The 25,783-nt window shown below is 40.3% G+C and overlaps 1 protein-coding gene across 1 annotated transcript in view; it reads right to left on the bottom strand.

Moving 5' to 3' along the window:
* opcml (opioid binding protein/cell adhesion molecule-like) overlaps nucleotides 1–25,783 on the bottom strand; it is a 244,559-nt gene that overhangs the window by 75,405 nt on the left and 143,371 nt on the right. The gene's annotated exons all lie outside the window — the stretch shown is intronic.

Here is a 25,783-nt window from a genome sequence, read left to right as displayed (position 1 = left end):
TCTTATTGATTCTCGTTGGGTTCTCACTGGCTCCACTTTGAGAGTCACCACCATTGCTAAGCAGCATATTAAACAGATTACATTTATGAAAATTAAATGCTGTGTGGTCAAATGTGCAAGTTGGAGGTATTTCCACTTATTGTAGTGATCATTATTGGGGTTATTACTAAAAATAGTAATGTGTTACACGTATTGCATACAACTTTTTTCTTAAAAATAATGCAGTACATTACTTAATTACTTGTAGGACAAAGCAATTTGTTATAGTGCACATTACATTACTTACACATTTCTCTGTAAAATGACCTGAAACATGTTGTCTAGCAATCATCATTTAACAATATATGAATATGATAGAGTCCCACACACCACCACAAATCACTATCCTAATAAGGACACACATATGATCTTTCTCTTAGTATTTATGTGTGAACACAAAGCTGACAACACAAAGCAAAGATGAAAACAAGCACAAAGAGACTTTAAAGTGTTCGGCACAGTGATTCTACTTTAGAAACAGGAACAGGTAGAAACAGAGGCTATGTGACTGGTCATTCATTTGTTACCTATTGAAGTTCAGGCTCTGGCCACTAGGCTGGGGTCGGCATTCACTCAGCTTTATCGTTACTATGGTTCATGGCTAGTTTAGCATTAGCATGCTGTCAGTACAGGTCCTTGCAAAGAGCCGAAGTTGTGTTATTCATTTTATTATTGTGTTGAATAATTCTGTTTTTTCATTTCCTGGATGAAGTTTGCACTTTAACATTGGCTCTCATCCATTTTTGTGCAATAAAAATGTCTATGTCTATCCATATTGTAGACTGTGCCACTATTTTCTATCTCTGGCGCAGGAACTAAAGTCAGCTGAGTGTAGTGCCAGAGCAAATGCAAGTAGAACTGATATCCAGAATCAATATGCAGAGAGACTAACAATGTCAAAGAAATGAACTACTGGGAACCAGTAGTTACAATTATCAGTAGTAGTATTTACAATTACAGTTTTCAATTCACATCTCCAGTAAGCAGTGAGGTTAAAGATCTTTTTCAACCTGCAGTATTGCCCACTAATATGCAATTTACCAGAAATGTTTCATGATCCTATCCGTTGAACCACTTTGATAGATACCACTGCAGTTTTGGAGATGCTTTGACCCAGTTGTCTAGCCAACAAAATGTGGCTCTCATCAAACTCACTCAAATTGTTATGTTTCTCCAATATACCTCGGGCTGTGGGTGGACAATAAACTGGACTGGTCATGCAACACAGAGCACCTGTATAAAAAAGCCCAAAGCCGACTGTACTTCCTCAGGAGGCTGAGGTCTTTTAACATCTGCAGGAAGCTCCTGAGGATGTTTTACCAGTCAGTGGTTGCTGGAGTACTTTTCTATGCTGTGGTGTGCTGGGGGAGCAGCACAGCAAAGAAGGACTCATCCAGGCTGGAAAAACTGATCAGGAGGGCTAGCTCTGTGGTCGGCATGAAGCTGGACACTCTGGTGACAGTGGCAGAGAAAAGGACACTAAAGAAACTGATGGACATTATGGACAATGCCAGGCATCCTCTGCACACGGCCATTAACAACCAGAAGAGTCTGTTCAGTGACAGGTTGCTTCTCCCCAAGACAAGAACTAACAGACTTAAAAACTCCTTTGTCCCACACGCCATCAAACTGTTTAACTCCTCTCTGGAGGGGAGAGGGAGGGGAAACAGGAGGACAAAGGAGGGGGGAACAACTAAGCTGTAGTGCCTCTTCACCTCACTGTGCAATACCTTTTTGTGCAATACTTTTGTAAATAGTCAACAGTGCAATAGACCTCAATACTCGAAATGTGCAATTCATTCACTTGTATTTTATTTTTTATTCCTATTTATTCTATTTATCCCCTTCGTATATTTTATTTATATTGTCTCTGTATTTATATATGTGTGTGTGTGTGTGTGTGTGTGTGTGTGTGTATGTATATATATATATATATATATGTGTATGTATGTATATATATATGTGTATATATATATATATATATATATATATATATATATATATAACACCCAGCACGCCCCTGCGGGCGGTTTATCCTTCAAGCTCGGGTCCTCTACCAGAGGCCTGGGAGCTTGAGGGTCCTGCGCAGTATCTTAGCTGTTCCCAGGACTGCGCTATATATATGTATATATATATATATATATATATATATATATATATATATATATATATATATATATATATATATATATATAATATTCTGTAACTCTGAAACTTCTGTCGGTGCTGTGCTTTTTGGAAATCGAATTTCCCAGAGGAACCCACCCGAGGGATTAATAAAGTTCTATCTAATCTAATCTAATCTATACTCCTTCTAACAGATCAACTTCGTGGACACTATGAAAAGATTATCAGTGTTATTCATTTCACCTGTCAATGTTTCTTAATCTATATACAGTTTCTTGTCAGTATACTTAATATTTAATATCTTTAATATTCCACCTATTCAATTCCAACAGATCAAAGCTTGGACTTGATGTCTTGTCAAAGTCATATTAGATCAGCCTTACATGGAGAAGAGTGTTTGTCATGCTGCATGGCTTATAGTCACAGGAAAATTAAAGAACAGTGGTGAATGTGCACTTTAAAAAATGGAAAGAGGGAACAAAACACAGCATTATCTTGCATATCCCTTCTTTCCCTGCCTTTCTCTTCTCATCCTTAACTTCAGTTTTGTGTGTTTGGGGTCATGTTTTCACAACAGTTTGTTTGGTTTGTGCCGAATTAAAATGTAATGCCTCCTGTGGTGTAAGTAGAGTATTCTGAATCTTTTCCCAAGCAGTTGGAAGAATGGTGCAGCAACAGAAAATCCATGAAAAACAATAATTTTCAACCACACTTCTGAAATCTGCATGTACCAAATGTATAGAAAACAGAATTATAAGTTCGCACTCACTATTTTCTCAAGTCTGCAAAATAAGTGAAGTGTGTTCTGATGGTTGTATATTTTGGAGAACCATATTTTTGTTGGAGTCAATAGAAAATAAATTCTGGATCTGACCTTCAATGTGCCTTCAATGCTCAGTGTCTGCTGCCAGCAGGAGTGTTATATCAGTAATGACTTTTACAACCACTTCATGGGAGTCAGTACAGCAGATACTACAAACTATATGGCTATATAACACATACAGGAGTTTTATAGCACTGTAGCAGTGTACCATGATAACACTGTTCCCTCATTATGTTTATCATTCTGCATGCTGACTATGCTTAAACCAAATGCTGCCAAATCAAGAGTTCTCCCCAACCACCATTAGGTATTTGAATTCATTACCATTAGACAGTGCCCTGATATTTTGCACTTCCGGTTTGTCTCAGCCGAGAAGAAAATGCTAAACCCAGAAAAATTTGCTCATTATCTCTTAAAAGGGTGTCGCTGACGGCTCACAGAAAAAAGAAAAGCAGGTTTATGCATTTCTAAAAAACAACTAGATCTTGCATGGACATTGGCATATTGCCAAAGATATATGCAAAGGTTTTATCCTGGGAATTAGTTTGGGTTCAGTGATAACTTGTTTGCTCGTGTTACGCTCATAAATGTGCAAATGATCCTTCATGCAATTCAAGCCTGCAAAAAGCATGGAATTCAAGCCTGCAAAATTAAAAATACATACTTTCAGACTGTAATAGAAGCTGTGCTCTGGGCATGCTAAGTACAAGTAAAGGGCTGAAAATGGTATTTATCAATAGCATGGGAATTTGATGACATGCAATATTATGATACTGTATGAGTGTTATCAAGAGAAGATTATAGCTCAGCAAGTACAACCACACATTTCTGGATCAAAATTCCAAATAGACAAAACCCTCAGTGTTAAGGTGTGGACAGATAAAATGTGTCGGGTTTCAACAAAGCCTCAATAGCTACGGGCAACCCTAAGGCATTAAGTAATGTGTCAAAACAGTCCAGTGTGGCTCTCAGCCTCAACTTACAATTTTTTTCACTTCTAAAATACAGATGAAGGGAGCTCACCCCACAATTCTGCAATATTAAATGATCGTAACGAATATATATATATGTACATACACTCAACAAAAATATAAACGCAACACCTTTGTTACTGCTCCCATTCCCCATGGGATGGACGTAGAGACCTAAAATTCATTCCAGATACACAATATAACCATCCCTCCCAAACAGTGGTCACAAATCAGTCCAAATGTGTGGTAGTGGGCACATCTGCTATATTGAGATAATCCATCCCACCTCACAGGTGTGCCACATCAGGATGCTGATCTGACATCATGAGTAGTGCACAGGTGTACCTCAGACTGCCCACAACAAAAGGCCACCCTGGAATGTGCAGTTTTGTCTCACAGCAAAATGCCACAGATGCCACAAGCAATGAGGGAGCGTGCAATTGGCATGCTGACAGCAGGAATGTCAACCAGATCTGTCGCCCATGCATTGAATGTTCATTTCTCAACCATAAGCCGTCTCCACAGGCGTTTCAGAGAATATGGCAGCACATCCAACCGGCCTCACAACCGCAGACCTCGTGTAACCACACCAGCCCAGGACCTCCACATTCAGCAGGTTCACCTCCAAGATCGTCTGAGACCAGCCACCCAGACAGCTGCTGGAACAATTGGTTTGCACAACCAAACAATTTCTGCACAAACTGTCAGAAACCGTCTCAGAGACGCTCAACTGCATGCCCATCGTCCTCATCGGGGTCTTCACCTGACTCCAGCTCGTCGCCGTAACAGACTTGTGTGGGCAAATGCTCACATTCGATGGCGTCTGGCACGTTGGAGAGGTGTGCGCTTCACGGATGAATCATGGTTCACATTGTTCAGGGCAGTTGGCAGCTGAGAATGTCCCAGTTCTTGCATGGCCAGCATACTCACCGGACATGTCACCCATTGAGCATGTTCGGGATGTGCTTGACCGGCGTATACGACAGCGTGTACCAGTTCCCATGAATATCCAACAACCTCGCACAGCCATTGAAGTGGAGTGGACCAACATTCCACAGGCCACAATTGACAATCTGATAGACTCCATGCGACGATGTGTTGCACTGCATGAGGCAAATGGTGGTCACACCAGATACTGACCGGTTCTGGGTCCCCAGACCCCCAATAGCGCAAAAAAACTGCACATTCCAGGGTGGCCTTTTGTTGTGGGCAGTCTGAGGTACACCTGTGCACTACTCATGATGTCAGATCAGCATCCTGATGTGGCACACCTGTGAGGTGGGATGGATTATCTCAATATAGCAGATGTGCCCACTACCACACATTTGGACTGATTTGTGACCACTGTTTGGGAGGGATGGTTATATTGTGTATCTGGAATGAATTTTAGGTCTCTACGTCCATCCCATGGGGAATGGGAGCAGTAACAAAGGTGTTGCGTTTATATTTTTGTTGAGTGTATATTAGTTTTGCAGTTTTTGTGATCGACTTCTATCCCTTTGGCAAAGATTTGGCTGATTTGGGGACCGCTGTATAAGCATCACTGCGTTAGTGTCTATAACCAGGAATTCATCACCAGTGATATTTCATTTGGTGTTACGTGGACCTGGTCACAACAACACAATGTTTGGTTGAATGCAACAGTGAGGTCAGCAGCAGCTTTTCATATTAGACTAGATATACTAATATCTGTAACATGTCTTTTGAACATTTAGGTTCTTTATTTTCATCTAACAAAACTTGTGGACTTTTGTCATTTAATTGATTTAACTGTCAGTATGCTCACCACTGATGTTCAGAAGGTTGGCAGTCCAAATTTATGCTAATAAGGGTGCACAAATAAAGACAACTGAGAGTGAGCTGTCAAACGGTCAATCCAATCTGCACATGCAAAGACAAAGTGTATTTGTTGTATACTGGATTTTTTTCTACTGATATCTAGTGTCACCTTTGTGGTTATTAGAAACTTTGATAGGCATAAACAAAACAAAAAATAAAATGCTTTGGTTACAGTGTGCAGTAGATGAATACATAGATTGCAGACATACAAGACATAGCTTTTGGTGTAATTTTGAAACACCAGTTAGAGGATAAAAACAAGCCATTCTGGTATCATTGTATACTGCTTAAAACAAAAAAGAAACACCCTGAAAAAACTGTAGGTGGATATTTACACTTTTATGGACTAGGTTATATATTACACTGTAAAAAAAAAAAAATCCTAAAAAAACAGTAATATTCTGGCAGCTGGGGCGCCAAAATAATACCAGAAAATAACAGAAAAAATCTTTCTCATGAAAATACGGTTATTTTCAGTAATGACAATACAGTTTGTTACCCTAACATGGGATTTTGCCTTTTTCAAGTGCTTTTAAACATTAAATTAGGAACATTTTAACGTGATTAAACAATGAAATTACCTATAAACAAGGTCAATGAATGCGGCAATATGAATAATAATAGTTAAATTTACAGAAATATACAGTTAACAGTTGGTTTAAATAATAATGGATTGCATTCATGTAGCGCTTTTTGAGACCCTCAAAGTGTTACAATTCCACTTTATAATTCCCCTCTGGCCATCACCAGTAGGTGAATTGTCTTGCCCAAGGACACAACGACCGAGAGTGTCCGAGCCGGGGCTCGAACCGGCAACCTTCTGATTACAAGGCGAACTGCCAACTCTTGAGCCATGATTGCCCTAAACAACAATAATAATAATAATTATTTGATGTAAAAAAAGTTTATAAGAATCATTTTATATATTTTCCCATAGCATTACATTTGAATTTAACAATCTTTCAAATAACAGACAAATATTTGTGAAATTATGATGCATTTCTGAATGTATTTTAACAATCTAAATTTGCAAATGTACAGACAAATACATTTAAAAAACAAGAAAATTATGTTTTATTGCATTTACAGTGATTTTACGTTAATTTACATTTGAAATGTAAAATCACAGTCTATTTATGTAAATTTAATGATATTCTAGAAGAACAGTACAAAACTGTAAATGTAATAAAACAGTAAAATACTTTTATTTTGCAATTTATTTTTACAGTGTAGGAATGAGAAGATGCCTAATGAAAATTGAGTTCAAACACAGCCCAAAAATCAAAGCGAGAAAAAAAAATGCTGCAGGCTAGTCTGTTTTGCTCAAATTTCATTGTAGTAACCAATGAACCATTGCACCACTGTAAGGTCGGACAATGGGTGTAAGGATTTAATCCAGATACATGACAGAGTTTGGAGTGTCAAAGTGTCACCTTATTCTACAGGGTGGGCCATTTATATGGATACACCGTAATAAAATGGGAATGGTTGGTGATATTAAAGTCCTGTTTGTGGCACATTAGTATATGTGAGGGGGAAAATTCCTCAAGATGGGTGGTGACCATGGTGGCCATTTAGAAGTTGGCCCTCTTGGATACAACTTTTGTTTTTTCAATAGGAAGAGGGCCATGTGACACATCAAACTTATTAGTAATGTTACAAGAAAAACAATGGTGTGCTTGGTTTCAACGTAACTTTATTCTTTCATGAGTTATTTACAAGTTTCTGACCACTTATAAAATGTGTTCAATGTGCTGCCCATTGTGTTAGATTGTCAATGCAACCCTCTTCTCCCACTCTTCAGACACTGATAGCAACACCGCAGGAGAAATGCCAGCACAGGCATCCAGTATCCGTAGTTTCAGGTGCTGCACATCTCGTATCTTCACACCATAGACAATTGTCTTCAGATGACCCCAAAGATAAAAGTCTAAGGTGGTCAGATGGGGAGACCTTGGGGGCCATTCAACTGGCCCACAACGACCAATCTACTTTCCAGGAAACTGTTCATCTAGGAATGCTCAAACCTGGCACCCATAATGTGGTGGTGCACCATCTTGCTGGAAAAACTCAGGGAACACGCCGGCTTCAGTGCATAAAGAGGGAAACACATCACCATGTAGCAATTTCAAATATCCAGTGGCCTTGAGGTTTCCATTGATGAAGAATGGACCCACTATCGTTGTACCCCATATACCACACCAAACCATCACCTTTGTTGTTCCAACAGTCTTGGAAGGATCCATCCAATGTGGGCTAGTGTCAGACCAATAGCGGTGATTTTGTTTGTTAACTTCACCATTCACATAAAAGTTTGCCTCATCACTGAACAAAAACTTCTGCATGAACTGAGGGTCCTGTTCCAATTTTTGTTTTGCCCATTCTGCAAATTCTGTGCGCCGATCTGGATCATCCTCGTTGAGATGCTGCAGTAGCTGGAGTTTGTAAGGGTGCCATTTGTGAGTAGCTAATATCCGCCGAAGGGATGTTCGACTAATGCCACTCTCCAGTGACATGCGGCGAGTGCTACGCTGTGGGCTCTTGCTGAATTAAGCTAGGACAGCCACTGATGTTTCTTCATTAGTGACAGTTTTCTTGCGTCCACATTTTGGCAAATCCAACACTGAACCAGTTTCACGAAACTTAGCAAGCAGTTTGCTAACTATAGCATGGGAGATGGGTGGTCTCGTAGGGTGTCTTGCATTGAAATCTGCTGCAATGACCCGGTTACTGCGTTCACCAGATATCAACACAATTTTGATCCACTCCTCCATGTTAACCTCTTTCACATGTCAATGGCTGTGAACAAAGAGAAACTTGTAAATAACTCATGAAAGAATAAAGTTACGTTGAAACCAAGCACACCATTGTTTTTCTTGTGACATTACCAATAAGTCTGATGTGTCACATGGCCCTCTTCCTACTGAAAAAACAAAAGTTGTATCCAAGATGGCCGACTTCTAAATGGCCACCATGGTCACCACCCATCTTGAGGAGTTTCCCCCCTCACATATACTAATGTGCCACAAACAGGACTTTAATATCACCAACCATTCCCATTTTATTACGGTGTATCCATATAAATGGCCCACCCTGTATCAGCAGGACACTGACCCTAGCCAAATCTAAAAGTGGTGTAAAAAAAACCATTCCCGATTTGGGGGTTGTCTCATTGTTATTCATCTAGTGCACCTGTTGTTAATTACATTAATACCTATACAGCTGAAATTGACTAACAACCCCCTCCGCTACTTAAGTCACCAGATCAATATCCCAGGTTAACTCAGAAGGTTAAATCAGCATTAAGTGATGCTATAGTCTGAACTCTTCCTTTTTTAGCTGTGCATATGCCATGAGTAGATTTTGTAGTGCAAATTAACACTTTTTTTGTTTCCAGCACAAACCTAGATGAGGCTAAATAAACAAACATTAATGTTCTTGCCCTCTTATATGGAAACAAAGGCTACACTCACACTGCAGGTCTTAATGCTCAATTCCGATTTTTTGATCAAATCTGATTTTTTTTCACACTACAAATAAAATGTGACAGCAAACACGCTCTAGTGTGAACCCTCAAAGCGACCTGCATGTGCAAAAGAAGACGTCACACACAACGCGCTCTGTTTAGACCTAGACCAAACAGTATTGTTTGACTGATGGCCCTTAATATAAAGACTTGTTTTGGACTTTACGTTTCCCAATTTTGCTTTAAGTTATAAAGTTATTTTGTTATTTACATATGGCCAAATAATTATCCTTATTGCTGTTTTACAGAGGAGCGGTGCTTCAAAGGATAGTAGATTATACAGTACAAATAAAATGTTCACGTTTCTCCAACGTTGTCTTCCCAACAGTTTCACTAACATCTACACGGGATGTCCAGGAAGCGTTCACGATGTCTTCTCGAGCGCTTCTCAGGCGCTGAATTGGTGTCTGTCTTGTGTCAGTGACGTAAAAGACGGATTTAATGCGGCACAACCATTCAAACAGCAGTCGCTTTCTAAAACATCAGATCTGTATTGGATTCAGGACCACATACGAAAGTGACCTAGGTCGGATTTGAAACTGTCATACCATGATCGGCTATGGGTCGCATAGGGTCAAAAAAGTCGGATTTGATGCGCTTACACCTGCAGTGTGAACGTAGCTAAAAAGACCCCAAATCACAAAATGCCAGCAAAGCTGTGACACTAGCTGCAGGCAGAACACAAAGCCTGGAATCTTTCCTTTGATCTACATCATCACAGACATGACAAATAGGTTCTTTTACCAACTTTGAATTAATGATTATTGGATACTCCAGTTTTAACTGTAACATGTAACATGTAAAACATCAGAGGACTGATACGAATGAAAGCCAGTGAAACACCATTATACAAAGCAGGAAGAATGAAAACACCACAGCTCAGGCCAAAAAGCCATCTACCTCTGTAGGTGAAAAATGGGAGAAATGGAAATCCCAGCCTCAGGGGAAAAGGGAACACTTTTAAATGTATTACACAAGCAAAGCTTATAGGATTTACTCTCAAATTTCAGTTATCCTAATGTTGTAGAATATTTCAAATGCCTCATTACTTGCATTTTGCTAGGAAGAGAGAAACCGCTCTATACTATATAATGAGCCCTGAAGCTTATTAGATCAATGTGCATTGAGCTGAAAGGGTCAATGCTTTGTCTTTTTTCCTTCTTGTTATGGCAGAGAAAGGTTTGAGTCCCAATCAGAAAAACCCAGCCACATTGTTACACTTCACAAAACCAACAACAGTCAGTATAAGTTGTTTTATAAATGAACTGAATGAGTGTCACAGTCTAACCTATAGGAATCCAGGTTAGGGGAACCCATATGTTTCCCTCAAATTTATGATCTCTGCGGTCATTTGAATTAAAGGGCTCCCCCATAGTGGCAAACAATGGTCATGCAGAGGCTTCCCGTGGTCTGGACCCATATTGGCCGAATGATATGTAGGCTTCATAGTTTCCTCATAGTTTAACTCAGTAGGGTTGCAAAACTTGCTTTGCTATTGTAGCTTCCACTGAAACCTGACTACCAAGGGTTTGTGCATGAAATGCATTTAGATGATCCAGAAAAAATAAGTTAAAAGAAAAAAGGGTTTTAAATTTGTAGTTTTACTTAATTGAATTATTCTAGATTTATGCAGATGTACCCTGGAGAGGCAGGGTACATCTTAAATAGGCTAGTTTATTTCTGTGACTCTGTTTTATAGAATAATGGGATTAAACTACAACACATGGATTAGAAAGAGGAACTGAATATACCTTTTGTTGTGTTAGTTGAGCTGAATATTCAGATAAAATCCACATGTGAAATGATACAATAACGTGTAGTCTCTAAACACAATCATAGGTTTTCCTTCCGTGATTTAAAGAAAAGCACTGTTTGCTTCCATGTTGAACAAATATTACCATCTTTCATCAGAAAAGAGGTCAAATATGAGCCAGTCATGTCTTATGCTAATTAGTATATCTATAGCTGTGTTAGAAGTTTAATGATTTCTTTGAATAGCTCTTTTTCCAGGGTGAAATGATTGTACAGCACACCTCTTTAATGACTTAAAAGTTTGAATTTATTTAAAATTTTATATATTCTACACAGGGCCAAACGTATCCATAAAGGCTCAAATATATACATACACTCATTTAAATCGTTTAATAAGTGGTGCTGAAAGCTTTACAATGTCTTTCAGCTTGACAGAACCAAGGCCCATTAATGTCTCCTTAGTGAACATGATTGATTACAATGCATAATTTATCTTTGCTAGCATAAAATGTATCTATGCAGATGTGGTGGACCACTGGAGGGCTCCACTCACACCCAGTCCTCAGGAAGTGTTATTGCTGTGTTTTGGAGGGAAAAGCATTCAGTTGTGTGGTGATGAGTAATAAATGAGGAGTGTTAATTGAGAGCTCTCGTGTCGTCTGTGTTTACCTCCACACAGACTTAAATGTATATAAAAGCCAGCTGAACGTTGAACTGACCCTTTTTGGATACTTGTGTTTGGATTATAGAAAATCCAAAATAAATTCAAACTTCTTCAAAAATAATTTTAAAAAGTCAGTAAAGATGTTTGCTGTTTAAACATTCCACAAAAAAACAGTTCAAAGTCAAATCATCAAAAGCCCAAAAGTTAACATGACATTAATGGTGGCCTCACAGTGAAACAATCCTGGTATGAATCTCAGTTTTTAAATTTTTGTGTGGAGTTTGCGAGCTTTTCCTCCAACTAGTTTATCTCATTCCACGCTCACGCCGCCCTGCTGGCTCACCCGTTTCTGTCGGTGGAGATTGCGTTGACCACCAACGCGTCAGACGTGGCCGTGGGCAGTGTTAGAATAGCGGGTCTCTGGTGTCTGGCAACCGCTCGCCTTTTTCAGTCGCACGATCAGGGACAGTGAGCGCAAATATAGTGTTTTTGACAGGGAGTTGCTAGCCCTGCACCTCGCAACGCGGCATTTTCGTTTTTTTCTTGAGGGTCGTACCTTTACCGTTTACGTCAATCATAAACCCTTGACGTTTGCGATGTCCAAGGTCTCTGACCCGTGGAGCGCGTGCCAGCAGCGCCAGTTGGCAGCCATTTCCGAGTTTACAACAGACATTCAGCACGTGGCTGGTAAGTCCAACTGTGTGGCTGTTTCTCCCATTTATGTTGGCATAGACTATGGCTGCTGACCAGCATGCCAACCCGGACGTTTTTGCCCTTCGGTCTGCACAAACTGGCCTTGTACTGGAGGACAGACCCGTGTGGAATGGCAGGCCTAGCCTGCTTTGCGATGTTTACACCAGCCATCCGTGTCCTGTAGTTCCCCTTTCGTGGTGTTGTCGCGTTTTCGACTCAGCACACTCCCTCTCTCATCCAGGCGTCCGGGCCTCGGTCAAGCTGGTCAGCTCTAGGTTCGTTTGGCCGGGCCTTCGTAAATCGTTGAAAGACTGGGCATCAGCGTACATCCTATGGCAGTGCGCTAAGATCCATAGGCACACGCAGGCGCCCCTCGAATCCTTCCGCATCCCAGGGAGGCATGTTGATCATGTGCATGTGGACCTGGTTGGTCCTCTGTTGTAGTCACAAGGTTTCATGCACCTTTTGACTGTAGTGGACCGCACAACCTGCTGGCCCGAGGCAGTGCCTCTGGTGTCCACTACAGCAGCAGCGGTGGCCAGGTCATTTTTGTCAACGTGGGTTTCGCGTTTCAGTCCCCATTTCAGCTTTAGTCTGCCATGGCTGACGGCCTGGGGGTCAAGGTCCACCGAACCACTCATTACCACCTGCAGGCTAACGGGATGTGCGAGCGTTTCCACTGGAGCTTAAGGCCGCGCTCCGAACTTCTCTCACAGATGACAAGTGGGTTGACCGCCTTCCGTGGGTTTTACTGGGGTTGCGCTGCGTGGTTAAAGAAGACCTCGGAACTTGTCCTCGGTCAAGTTCAGCTGGGGAGCCTTGGGGACCCCGAGGAATTCTTGCCCGAGAGCCCGCCCCCGTGCTCCGATCCCTCTGTGCTGTCTCTCCGTCCCCTAATTGACTCGTTTTCTGTTCCTGGCCCAGTGTACCATTGTCTGCCCTGGCGGGGCCCGAGCTATCAGCCAGTTCTCCACCTCCCCGAGCCATTCTGGACGTTTGATTAAATCAAGGGTTCTGGACTAGGGGAGGACCCTACTGGGTGTTCGGGGGGGGGGGGGGGGGGGGGGGGGGGGCATGTGTGGTGGACCATTGGAGGGCTCTACTCACACCCAGTCCTCAGGAAGTGTTATTGCTGTGTTTTGGAGGGAAAAGTACTCAGTTGTGTGGTGATGAGTAATGAACGAGGAGTGTTAATCGAGAGCTCTCATGTCGTCTGTGTTTACCTCCACACAGACTTAAATGTATATAAAAGCCAGCTGAACTTTGAACTGACCCTTTTTGGATACTTGTGTTTGGATTATAAAAAATCCAAAATAAATTCAAACTTCTTCATAAATAATAATAAAAAGTCAGTAAAGATGTTTGCTGTTTAAACATTCCACAAAAAAAAGTCAAATCATCAAAAGCCCAAACATGACATTAATGGTGGCCTCACAGTGAAACAATCCTGGTATGAATCTCAGTTTTTAAATTTTTGTGTGGAGTTTGTGAGCTTTTCCTCCAACTAGTTTATCTCATTCCACGGTCCAAAGATGTGAATATTGTGTTAACTGGTGATTACAAATTTAGTGTCAATGTGAAATGATGATGAAGTTATTTCCATGATTTTTAAATTTCAGTGATCAGACAATGGAACAGACATGAAACTGTGGCTTACACATGGCCCATTTGGACTATAAGCCACATTTATCCTTTTCCACATGTATTCATTTAGGGCCAAACATACAAAATAGTGTGTAAATGCAATCCCAAAATAGTGCTCACAGGGGTGGTTAGTTATATGAGGGATTTACAAATGTTGGGCTTTTTTCTGAACACAGTCACTTCATTTAATTTGGTATGCCCAATCTGCCAAGAACTCCACAATTTAACACAAGGTCACAAACTAAAATGGTATTTAGCTGTGGGTAATTTACAGGAGAGGCATAGTTTGTTCCCTGATATCAGAAAACCATATAAATATAGGTTATACAAATGAACGTCAAATATAGGTCTAAAGTGACAGTCTAGCAGAGAGAGTTGTTATAATGGAAACAGGCATGCTCCGACACAGGACTGTAAGCTGTACCCCAAAATATTTTGACATTAGGAGAAATTACATTCCTTCCCTTCAGTGGATATAATAAAAAAGATTAACCTGATTAATAAAAGTTTATTTGTGGTTTTCACAGTTTTCTTATGGTGGCTTTGTTCAGTAAAAAAAAAAAACCACAATGGGATTTGCAGATTTTGCAGGGGCGTTGCGTGGGTGTATCTGTGATCTATTTCTCACATGTTCTCACAGTGCATACAGCTGATTTTTTTGTAGGTCCACCACTAAAAACTGTCATGTTAGAACACATGAAATGCACCTTAGAACAACACGTAGCAACTACACATGAGCGAGAGGAGGGAGGTTTGGGGTCTTCACACACCCCTGTTCTCTGCTGGCCATTGGGGCAGGGGGGCTGGAAGGAGGTGTTGGCTGTCCGATTGGGATCTGGGATGCGAGGCCTCCCTGCTGCTGCGGAGCCTGGGGCGATCTGCTTGCCTCCACACCGGGGGAAAGGGTAACATCTCCTGGGTCTAGATGCCGTTTGCCCCTACAGGGGCGAGGGTACCTAGACCCGGGGTATAGAATTTGTTTGGGGAGTTTGTTTGCGGCTCGGTTCACTCTGGCACAGCTGGCTGGGCATGCCACTGCAGCCCCCTCTGGCTTCTGCTCCGTGGCTACTGGGTGACCCCTCATCTGGGGCTCTCCTCAGCTCTTCCCAGGAGGGTGGCACGGATGCCCCTCCGGTGGTCCTCCTTGGGCTCTTGCACTCTGGGGCCTCTGGATGTCTGGGGCCTGGATCTCCTCCATGCCTGCTTCATTCCCTGAGGGACAGGGCTATGGCTCTCTACATCCTCTAGCAGACCATTACATGGGGAAACCTTTTGAATACAAGTGCGCTGATCCACACAGGTGTGCACACGGGTGTTCACTGTTCATGGACATAAACTACACCTCTATTGGCTGCTATTTCCAAGCACATTGTGCGCTGTCGGTCCTGCTTGCTACACAACAACATTCAATATTTAGTATTTACTGCTGTTTACACTTAGCTAGATTAACGTGATGGTGTTGTGTTTAGTATGTTGCTCTGTTTTTTTTGCTTGTTTTCTCTTCTTTTTCTCTCAACAGGTGATCCAGGAGATTTTTTTTCTTCTTTCTCTTTTTAAGTGCCCTTTCTCACTGTCCCTCTTCCCTTCTGTTTTTCTTTTCCTTCATCTTTCTTTCTCCCTTTCCTATCCCTCAGTCATGTCTGTCCCGTTTGTAACAACTGAAAATAAAATAAAATAAATAATAACAACAAAAGTCGATCAAATGGACCAATACGGCAGGGCCGTGATGATCCATTTGGCAAAGTAAATCCATTGGGTATCCTTGTTGGTCTTCAGACAACAATTCTGATGGCTAAAGAACCAAATGGGACAGGCAAAAAAAAAAAAAAAAAAAAAGAACACAGCTCATTAGACCACATTGAAAACTGCATGCCCTGTACATTATCCTGAAATTATAATTATAATAATCCATCCATCCATCCATCTTCTTCTGCTTTATCCGGAGCTGGGTCACGGGGGCAGCAGCCTAAGCAGAGAAGCCCAGACCTCCCTCTCCCCAGCCACCTCCTCTAGCTTATCCGGGGGAACACCAAGGCGTTCCCAGGCCAGCCGAGAGATATAATCTCTCCAGTGTGTCCTGGGTCTGCCCTGGGGCCTCTTCCCAGTGGGACATGCCCAGAACACCTCACCCAGGAGGCGCCCAGGAGGCATCCTTGTCAGATGCCTGAACCACCTCAGCTGGCTCCTCTATAATACTTATAGATTATTATATACATATGTGCAGTTAAAGATTGCTATTATACTGTCAGAATTTTCCTGCTTTTTCAGGAAGATTCATTGTGATAGGTTCATTTTTATCCTTGACTTGCTTTTCCATCATTTGTGCAGCACATTTGAATACAAAAAATATCAGGTAGGATTATTATTTTCATTATATGTATGTGTACATTTTATAGAGAAAGGTGGGACAAAGAGAGACTGAAGTCTCATTATAATATAACCAGATGATAGATGATAAATAAATGCACTTGCAGAAACGTCTTTTCTGCAAGGGTGCCTGGTCTGCGCCTGCCGTTTAATAACTGTGACACTGTGAGCCTTCATCAGGAACTGGGGATGTGGTGGATAACACTAGAGGCCAACTTCAAGTCCATAGCACAAGTCACCATCAAGTGCAGGATCCACTTTACGGATACCGACTATGGAATGGAGCAGTTGTCAGCCACCTCCTGTACATGAAGGTGTATAACCAAGAGTGAACAAGACATCAATTGACTGATCCACACCACCAGGATATACAGCAATGACACGGAATGTCATTCGGACTGGAGAAGTGTAGTCGGATGATAACAAAGAGAGGGAAGGTAGTCACCACTGAGGGGATCGAATTACCAGAAGGCAACAGGACGTCAGTTGAACAGTGTGGTGTTTCGACAGAAGAACGGAGACGGCTTGGTTTGTAATGGAACGTATATATTCAGCAGTAGTTCGCCATTTTACATCTCACCATACACTTCACTTCTTCTCTCCTTCCATCATTCTTAGTCACAGAGCCCCCTACTGGTAACTGAGTATATATGTTCATATTCAGTCCCCTCTTGTAAAGCAACCCTTCACCATCTTAGCAGTGTAGGTAAACATAACAAACAGTAAGAACAAGATCCGGGCTATCAACTCCTACCCATGATCAGGTACCCTGCTGGGATAATAAGCTGTCCAAAGAAGGAAATAGAAGCCACTAACATCAAGACTAGGAAGCTCCTGACATGCATGGAGGGTTTTTACCCCAAGTCCAGCACCCTGAGGCTGTATGCTAAGAGGAAGGAAGTGGGCTAGGGACTAAAGAGTAATAATAATAATAATGGATTGCATTTATATAGCGCTTTTCTAGGCACCCAAAGCACTTTACAATTCCACTATTCATTCACTCTCACATTCACACACTGGTGGAGGCAAGCTACAGTTGTAGCCACAGCTGCCCTGGTGCAGACTGACAGAAGCGAGACTGCCATATCGCGCCATCAGCCCCTCTGGCCAGCACCAGTAGGCGGTAGGGTAAAGTGTCTTGCCCAAGGACACAACGACAACGACAGAGAGAGCAGGGGGATCGAACCAGCAACCTTCCGGTTACAGATGAGCTTCTCAATCCCCTGAGCCACAGTCGCCCTAGAGTGTCGGTACCACAGTCCAGGATGAGACAACGAACATCAATGAATACATCAGGAAGATGGCCCCAACCAACCGGGTGCTCAGTAAATACCTCAGGCAGCAGAAACCTAATATTACCCTAATATGATCACTTTAGCTGTATTTCCATGTTATTACCCCCAGTTCTTGGGCTCTTATTATCCCATTACATAAATTTCAGGGTAATATTACTCAACTGTAAACACTGCTTTTACCATGATATTACTTGGATATTAAGTAGTCATTAATTTGGTAATTTCATGGTAAGAACTTATTACCCAAAATTACGCCAATAGTATGTTCTTGTTTCCTGCTTCTTATCCTACAATTACCACTTTACTACTGAGCTGTAATAGAAAGTGCTACTATTCTGACCAATTGCAACAGCACATTTCATGCACATTGACAAATACATTCTAAAATTGGGATTACATTAGGATCACAGTAAGGGAGGATGTCAAATGATGCAGCAAATACATTTTCTATTAAAAGTAAAAACTACTAGAGAATAAACAGAGTTAGAACAGTTTTATTTTTACCCTTGAAACCATTGGCAGTTTTTATTTCTTTAATTTGCAGTGCAGTGCAATTCTCTCTCTGCCAATGTAAGTCAACACAGCTCACCAAGAAGCCTCTTTCTTTCTCATATTTATATGACAGTAATCATTTGAATAAGGCAATATTTGTTTAATTACATTTTGAATTCAGGTGTTTAAGTGACTGTATCAGTCTTCACAATTCACAGAAAAAATAATGAGAGATAGGGTATTGTTTTCTTTTATACATGTACATGTGCCTGCTTGTAATAAATTAAAGCAGTAGTATCAAAAATATCAATTCAGTAGTTACAAGGTTGAGCTCAAGCTACTCCGTTCTATCCATAATGTGAATCCTGGCGCCTTGCAGGATTCACATTATGAAGCAGTAGGTACCTCATTTAGAACATTTTGAACTGCACTTTGGAGCAGTGTTTCAAAACACAATCCCAGTGCTTCGGGAGCTCGACAAAGTGTCGAAACGTTACTATAGAGTGTCACATTCCTAATAATAACAACACAAAGAAACCTGGTATAGTAGGTGAAGCAATGTTACCTTAGCAATGGAAAGTCAGTGATGGGCAAAATGAGGCTTTGTGAAACACTAAATGTTCAAAACAACATCACAGCAGCTTTCACCAAATGCAAAATTGGACATTTAAAGGTGTTTAGATACTGTTGTCGTTATGCTGTCGTTATCTCGCTCATAGATGTTTGAATATTTCATTTAGGCTTTTACACATTTTTCCCAGACAAACGTACTTATCGATCGAATATATTTTTGTTAGCAGAAAAAATTAAATAGTGAGAGTTAGAGCTGAAAATTTTGGCTGTTTTATTTTTCTTTTTGAAAGCACATGCGGTTTTAATTGCGATAATTAAATGAATTTATAGCACAGTACCACTCTCCCTTTGCTGATCTGAGTCACTAGAGCTCACTTTCTTTCTCCCTTTCTATCATCTGTATGACAGCAGTCATTGAAATAAGTCAATATTTATTTAAATACACTTTGGATTTTAGTGTTTAAGTGAGTGGATAGTCCACATCAGTTTTCACAGTACACAGCAAAAATATTAATGTGACAGTGAGTATTTTGTTCTTTTATACATGTGCATGTGTCTGCTTGTAATAAATTGAAAAACTGGTATTAAAAACAGTCAAAGGAGCTTGCAGCCTTTGACTACGATGACCTGGATGACTGAGAACCTTCACAGACGGTATTAAAAACAATTTCTACAATTACAAAGTTCAGCACAAATTTCTGTTGCATCCAGACTGGGAATCCTGGTGCCTCACCTGCCCAGAAGGAGCAGCCACCTGTTCAAACTGGAGGGAAACACACCAAAACTAAATCAACCATGGTCACATGACCTGGGTGTTTTGAACCACACTTCAGAGCAGTGTTTCGAAACATCTACGTTTGGAGATCTTGGGAAGGTATTGAAATGTTAAGCATCCCTTCCCTAGCAAATCATATGCATTAAAAATAATATACTGTGGTGTTTAAAATGTACATTTATTAGAAAAATGGTGAATATGAAAGTGTTTTAACTGCTCAATCACTTTGTCACACCCATATGTTTTTATGTGCCACTACTGCATGTCCTTAACTTTGTCTTCTCTCTCTCTCTTCTGTTGAGGTCTCTCTGTCTTTCTCTTTTACATCTTCTTGTTCCCTCCTTGGGCCAGGTTTTGCCTGAGGTCTCCTCCTATTTAAAATGTCTTTTTCCCCATCATTGCCAAGTGCTTGCTCACAGGGTAACATTAAATCATTGGTGTTCTCCCTCTATCATTGTTGGGTCTTTACTTGAATGTTGTTGTGAAGTTGCACTATATATCAAAAACACATAATCAGTCTTATTTCTGACTCTGAAAAATTACAATACTCAGTCTGGCATTATTATTTATTTATATTTTTTCCATTTATAAAGTAATAAATACTAAAAGCATTACATGGATGTATTACACTTCATGGACACAGATTTATATCCAAGTTCATATTTTCTTTGCAACGACAATATGAGTGCTATCCAGGTGCACTTGCTGTTTGTGTTCTCACAGGTGAAGCAGGCTGTGAGCAAAAAGGTTGAATGAAGCTGAATACTGATCAGAGGAATGAGGCAATTCACTGTGTTCCTCCCAGCAAGCCATAATATCTGATCTATGTGTATGTCTTTTTAAACAAGCTGTGCCAGTCACAGTGTGTGATGAAAATGGCTCATCAACTACGCAGCAGAGACCAGACCAGTGCCTGTGAGAGGAAAATGACTGTTTTATGGAATGTTCTGAATAATGAATAATTATATATCTGCAGCTAGACCTTTTCATTGCCTTTGCATTTAAATGTTTAACACTGACCCATATATTATTATAACCGTTAAGGGAAGAGCACAAAAGTCTGGGTTTTGCACATCTCATAACCAAAATCACTGGACCTATTAAATACATCAGCTGATGTGTCTTTGGACCAATTCATCTATCACAAAATTACTTTACACTAAGGATACATTAAATGCAAGATATTCATATTTCATATTTATATCTTGAGCATAAATTTAAATTTAACACTCTGAAATCCCACACTTAAAAAGCTATCTTCAGCAGTGTTGGTCAAGTTACTTGAAAAAAGTAATCAGTAACTAATTACTGATTACTTCCCCAAAAAGTAATCCCGTTACTTTACTGATTACTTACTTTCAAAAGTAATTAATTACTTAGTTACTTAGTTACTTTTTAAAAACACGATTTACAACCTGAATAGGTGATAAAGCGATAGATCTCTCAGCCCAATTCTACTTTTTCTACATAATCCATCATACAAAATGTAATCAAATGGAAAAGTCCCTTTTTAAAACTTGTTTTATCAGTTTTAATCTTTTAACTTTATGCATCAAGCAAAAATGTAATTATATGCAACATTCACTGACTGGAAGAAATTTGTTTAATATTTAAACCTATTTTCTGCACATTCCAGCACATAAATTTATTTTTTTTTGTGTTTACACTCAGTCTTTCAAATAGATGCAAGTAAAACACAGCAGAAAATAAATAAAGTCAAAGACTAGTGGTCCTTTTGCTCTATTTTCACCTGTAAAGCAGGAGTAGGGTAGGCGGAGGTTTACCCTGGTGCAGGTGTGCCGCAGCGGTCAGTGGAAGGATATGGCAGTTTCTCTGTGAATTTCCAATTACGTGGTAGCGCACTCGGAGCTTGCTTGGAAGTTTAGGGGGGTTTTTTCACTGTAAAAAGAAGTTTTCTTCCCACGCACAATGGACGCTAATGTTTTTGTCACTTTTTATGGAATCAAACTTAAAGTAAGGTCAGTACTTCCACGCTTTAAACGCTGCACGCTCATACTCTCTCCAGTACTCGATATATGATTCACTGTTGATCTGCACACAGCTGTTGTCACAAACGTCGCACTTGCTTACGTCACTGTCATGAAAAAAAAAATCCCAGTTGCAGTAACGCAGCGTTCCTACAGGAAAGTAACGGTAATCTAATTACCGTTTTTGCAATAGTAATCCCTTACTTTACTCGTTACTCGAAAAAAGTAATCAGATTACAGTTACTGCCCATCTCTGATCTTCATTGTCTTTAGATTTAACTGATTTGAGAAGAAATTAAACAAGAACAAACATTTGATCCATAAACATCTGAAGTAATACATTTTAGAGCTAACTGTTTTCAACAGCAGTGTTTATGACTATATGAAAATCTTATTTTATTGCTCTAATACAGCCTACAGTTTTCTAGATTTAGGCAAATAACCCAGGAGGAAAACTTTTAAAACAAAAGTTTGTTGGGCCATGCTTCAGGCATGGCACCTCAGCCTAAGAGCTGAATACATTAGTACTCCAACATGGCTGAGAGTGTTACCACAATGGTCAATTGGTGGTAGTGTCTGGAACTGATTTGAAAGGCAGATATTCAAAAATTTGCAGCATTTGGACAGAGTAGCAAAGCATTAGTTTTGTTAATTTCTCATTTGGTCTTTTTTTCTTTTCTTTTTTTTTTTACAAGTAACTTCTTCTAGTGAGTTGCAGCTAGACAGAGTATTCTATGAATAGCTAAACTTTTTGACGCCAGAGGGACCTGAGAGATCTGACCCAGGGAATGCCTGTTTCAGCAAACCCTTGTAGCAAGGCATCAAAGAAAAGCTGACTTGAACGGCATAAAATGGTTCATACAGCCAAACTAGAGTTGTGAAAAATCTATAACTACAGGCAACACACTAGGTCCTCTAGAGGCCTGCTCTGTTTTTATCATGAAAGCCAAGATAACCTGATGGATGAGCCAAAGACACAAATGGAATGCATAGAGAGCAAGCTATGTGCACTTGCTGTGCCGAGAGTTTCAACCCACTATGTGCCAAGGGAAGTACAGGGCAACGTAGGTAAGAAAAAACAGGGAAAAGAAAACATTTTTTTTTTTTGTTTAAGACTGTTGACCAATACAACTGACATTTCAAGGAGCTTTCAACAAGTTATTTAAAGCCCTGATAATTTCAGTGACAAAGTTTTGTCCTCTGCTGCTGTCAGAGAAACCAGAATCTCTTAAAATTGTAATAATTTTAATTTATTTATGCCATTTTCCATTATATTCATATGGAATCAGGTCATAGATGTAGTAGTCTAAAAGTCCTTGGTTTGCCACCTTTCTGTGGCTGGAGCTATGCTACTGGATACATAAAGTTCAGGTAGGGTGTCTTACTGTCTGGCTCCTCTTCTCAAGTGCTGAAAAGGAAAATTTGAATACCAGGTACATATTGAAATGTTGTGGTGCTTTGGTAACTTTTGATTGTTCTTATGATGGCTTTGGTATTGTGAAAATGAAGATGTTCTTGTCAACAACCACTTTGGCCAAAGTAGGACCTCCTTGCCACTTTGTGGTGTTGTTTCTAAGTGTTCAAACACATGCAGTTACACTGAAAAAGGATGCTGCAGTATTTAAGGTGTGGTCAATTCCCATGGAAGTGGCAAGACTATTTGCTCATCGAACAAAGAGAAGTGAGGTCCTTAAAGTTGGGACCATAGTTTAACAACCACTTGATGTTAATTTAGAATCTTTGGGTCCTTTCCTGCTACAGTACACATTACAAAGCACTTCAAGATGCTATTCTTTCTTGCAATTTAACTGCAGTCTGTCCACCTCCTGTGTGCAGTCACTGTGGAAGCAGATGCCCTATATTCCTGAGGGTATTAGCTGACAAGGTCACATAGCTGATTGATGTTAGCCTCCAGGATCCTTTCCTTCGTATAGGTTCACCACCAATCTCCATTCTGGAGGTGCTACAGAAAGGAGTACCCAGGGGGCCTAAACACTTCTCTAAAACCTCTTGTGGATTTCCTGGTTGTTCTTTGTCAGGGGACAGTATCTACTGTATTCATTCATCTGTAACTTCAGGCTGTAACTTCAGTTTGTGTCCTTTCCTAGAAAACAACACACAACTCTTAACAAAGTTTAGTAAGTTTTAAGTGTTAACTTGGCATTTCATCTCATTGGGTGTTGGAATAAGTATGTAAGGTGTTTCACTGTATAACCAATAAAATGCATACTTGCTTAGATTAATGTCAACATTATCAGTTTTGCTATAATACTCACACAACCAATATTATGCATGACAGTCACAGAAAAATTTGTTTAACAACCACTGGAAGAATTATTACACTAGGATCTAGGTCTCTCTTTTTCCATCTTTCAATCTTTCCCTACTTAATGTAAATAATTGTTCTGTGACAGTGTATTTTGTTGAATTGCAAAAACAATAGTTTTTGTATCCAGTGGACACTCATCTGAAGCAGATTCAAATTCACAATATGTGAGCGCTGAAAAATAGATTTTACAGTTAGCTAGAAACAACATGTACTATACCATATTTTGCCAGTCATCCAATTTTTTTCCACCACAAACTTTGTTATTTAAAACACTTAATTAGGGATGGTAGTATTTTGTAGGTGTTTTTCTTCTTAGAAATATATTCAATTCAATTCAATTCAATTTTATTTATATAGCGCCAAATCACAACAAAAGTCGCCTCAAGGCGCTTCATAGGTACAGAGAAAAACCCAACAATCATATGACCCCCTATGAGCAAGCACTTTGGCGACAGTGGGAAGGAAAAACTCCCTTTTAACAGGAAGAAACCTCCAGCAGAACCAGGCTCAGGGAGGGGCGGCCATCTGCTGCGACCGGTTGGGGTGAGAGAAGGAAGACAGGATAAAAGACATGCTGTGGAAAAGAGACAGAGGTTAATAACAGATATGATTCAATGCAGAGAGGTCTGTTAATACATAGTGAGTGAGAAAGGTGACTGGAAAGGAAAAACTCAATGCATCATGGGAATCCCCCGGCAGCCTACGTCTATTGCAGCATAACTAAGGGAGGATTCAGGGTCACCTGCTCCAGCCCTAACTATATGCTTTAGCAAAAAGGAAAGTTTTAAGCTTAATCTTAAAAGTAGAGATAGTGTCTGTCTCCCGAATCCAAACTGGAAGCTGGTTCCACAGAAGAGGGGCCTGAAAACTGAAGGCTCTCCCTCCCATTCTACTTTTAAATACTCTAGGAACAACAAGTAGGCCTGCAGAGCGAGAGCGAAGTGCTGTAATAGGGTGATATGGTACTACAAGGACATTAAGATAAGATGGGGCCTGATTATTTAAGACCTTGTATGTGAGGAGCAGGATTTTGAATTCAATTCTGGATTTAACAGGAAGCCAATGAAGGGAAGCCAAAACAGGAGAAATATGCTCTCTCTTTCTAGTCCCTGTCAGTACTCTTGCTGCAGCATTTTGGATTAGCTGAAGGCTTTTCAGTGAGTTTTTTGGACATCCTGATAATAATGAATTACAGTAGTCCAGCCTGGAAGTAATAAATGCGTGAACTAGTTTTTCAGCGTCACTCTGAGACAGGATATTTCTAATTTTAGAGATGTTGCGCAAATGGAAGAACGCAGTCTTACATATTTGTTTAATATGTGCGTTGAAGGACATGTCCTGGTCAAAAATGACTCCAAGGTTCCTCACAGCATTACTGGAGGCCAAGGTAATGCCATCCAGAGTAAGAATCTGGTTAGATATCATATTTCTAAGATTTTCAGGGCCGAGTACAATAACCTCAGTTTTATCTGAATTAAGAAGCAGAAAGTTAGCGGCCATCCAGGTCTTTATGTCTTTAAGACATTCCTGCAGTTTAACTAATTGGTGTGTGTTATCTGGCTTCATGGATAGATAGAGCTGGGTGTCATCAGCACAGCAGTGAAAATGTATGTTATGTCTTCTAATGATGCTGCCTAAGGGAAGCATGTATAATGTAAACAGAATTGGTCCTAGCACTGAACCCTGTGGAACTCCATAATTAACCTCAGTGTGTGAAGAGGACTCTCCATTTACATGCACAAATTGGAGTCTATTAGATAGATATGATACAAACCACTGCAGTGCAGTACCTGTAATACCTACAGCATGTTCTAATCGCTCTAATAGGATATTATGGTCGACAGTATCGAATGCTGCACTAAGGTCTAGCAGGACAAGCACAGAGA

The sequence above is a fragment of the Diplotaxodon limnothrissa genome, linkage group LG10 (genome assembly GCF_057381915.1).
Source record: "Diplotaxodon limnothrissa isolate DT_005_m linkage group LG10, D_limnothrissa_male_GT1.1, whole genome shotgun sequence".
In the NCBI taxonomy this organism is placed as follows: Eukaryota; Metazoa; Chordata; class Actinopteri; order Cichliformes; family Cichlidae; genus Diplotaxodon; species Diplotaxodon limnothrissa.
Note: the sequence above shows the minus strand (reverse complement) of the source record. Positions and strands in the feature narration are given on the sequence as shown.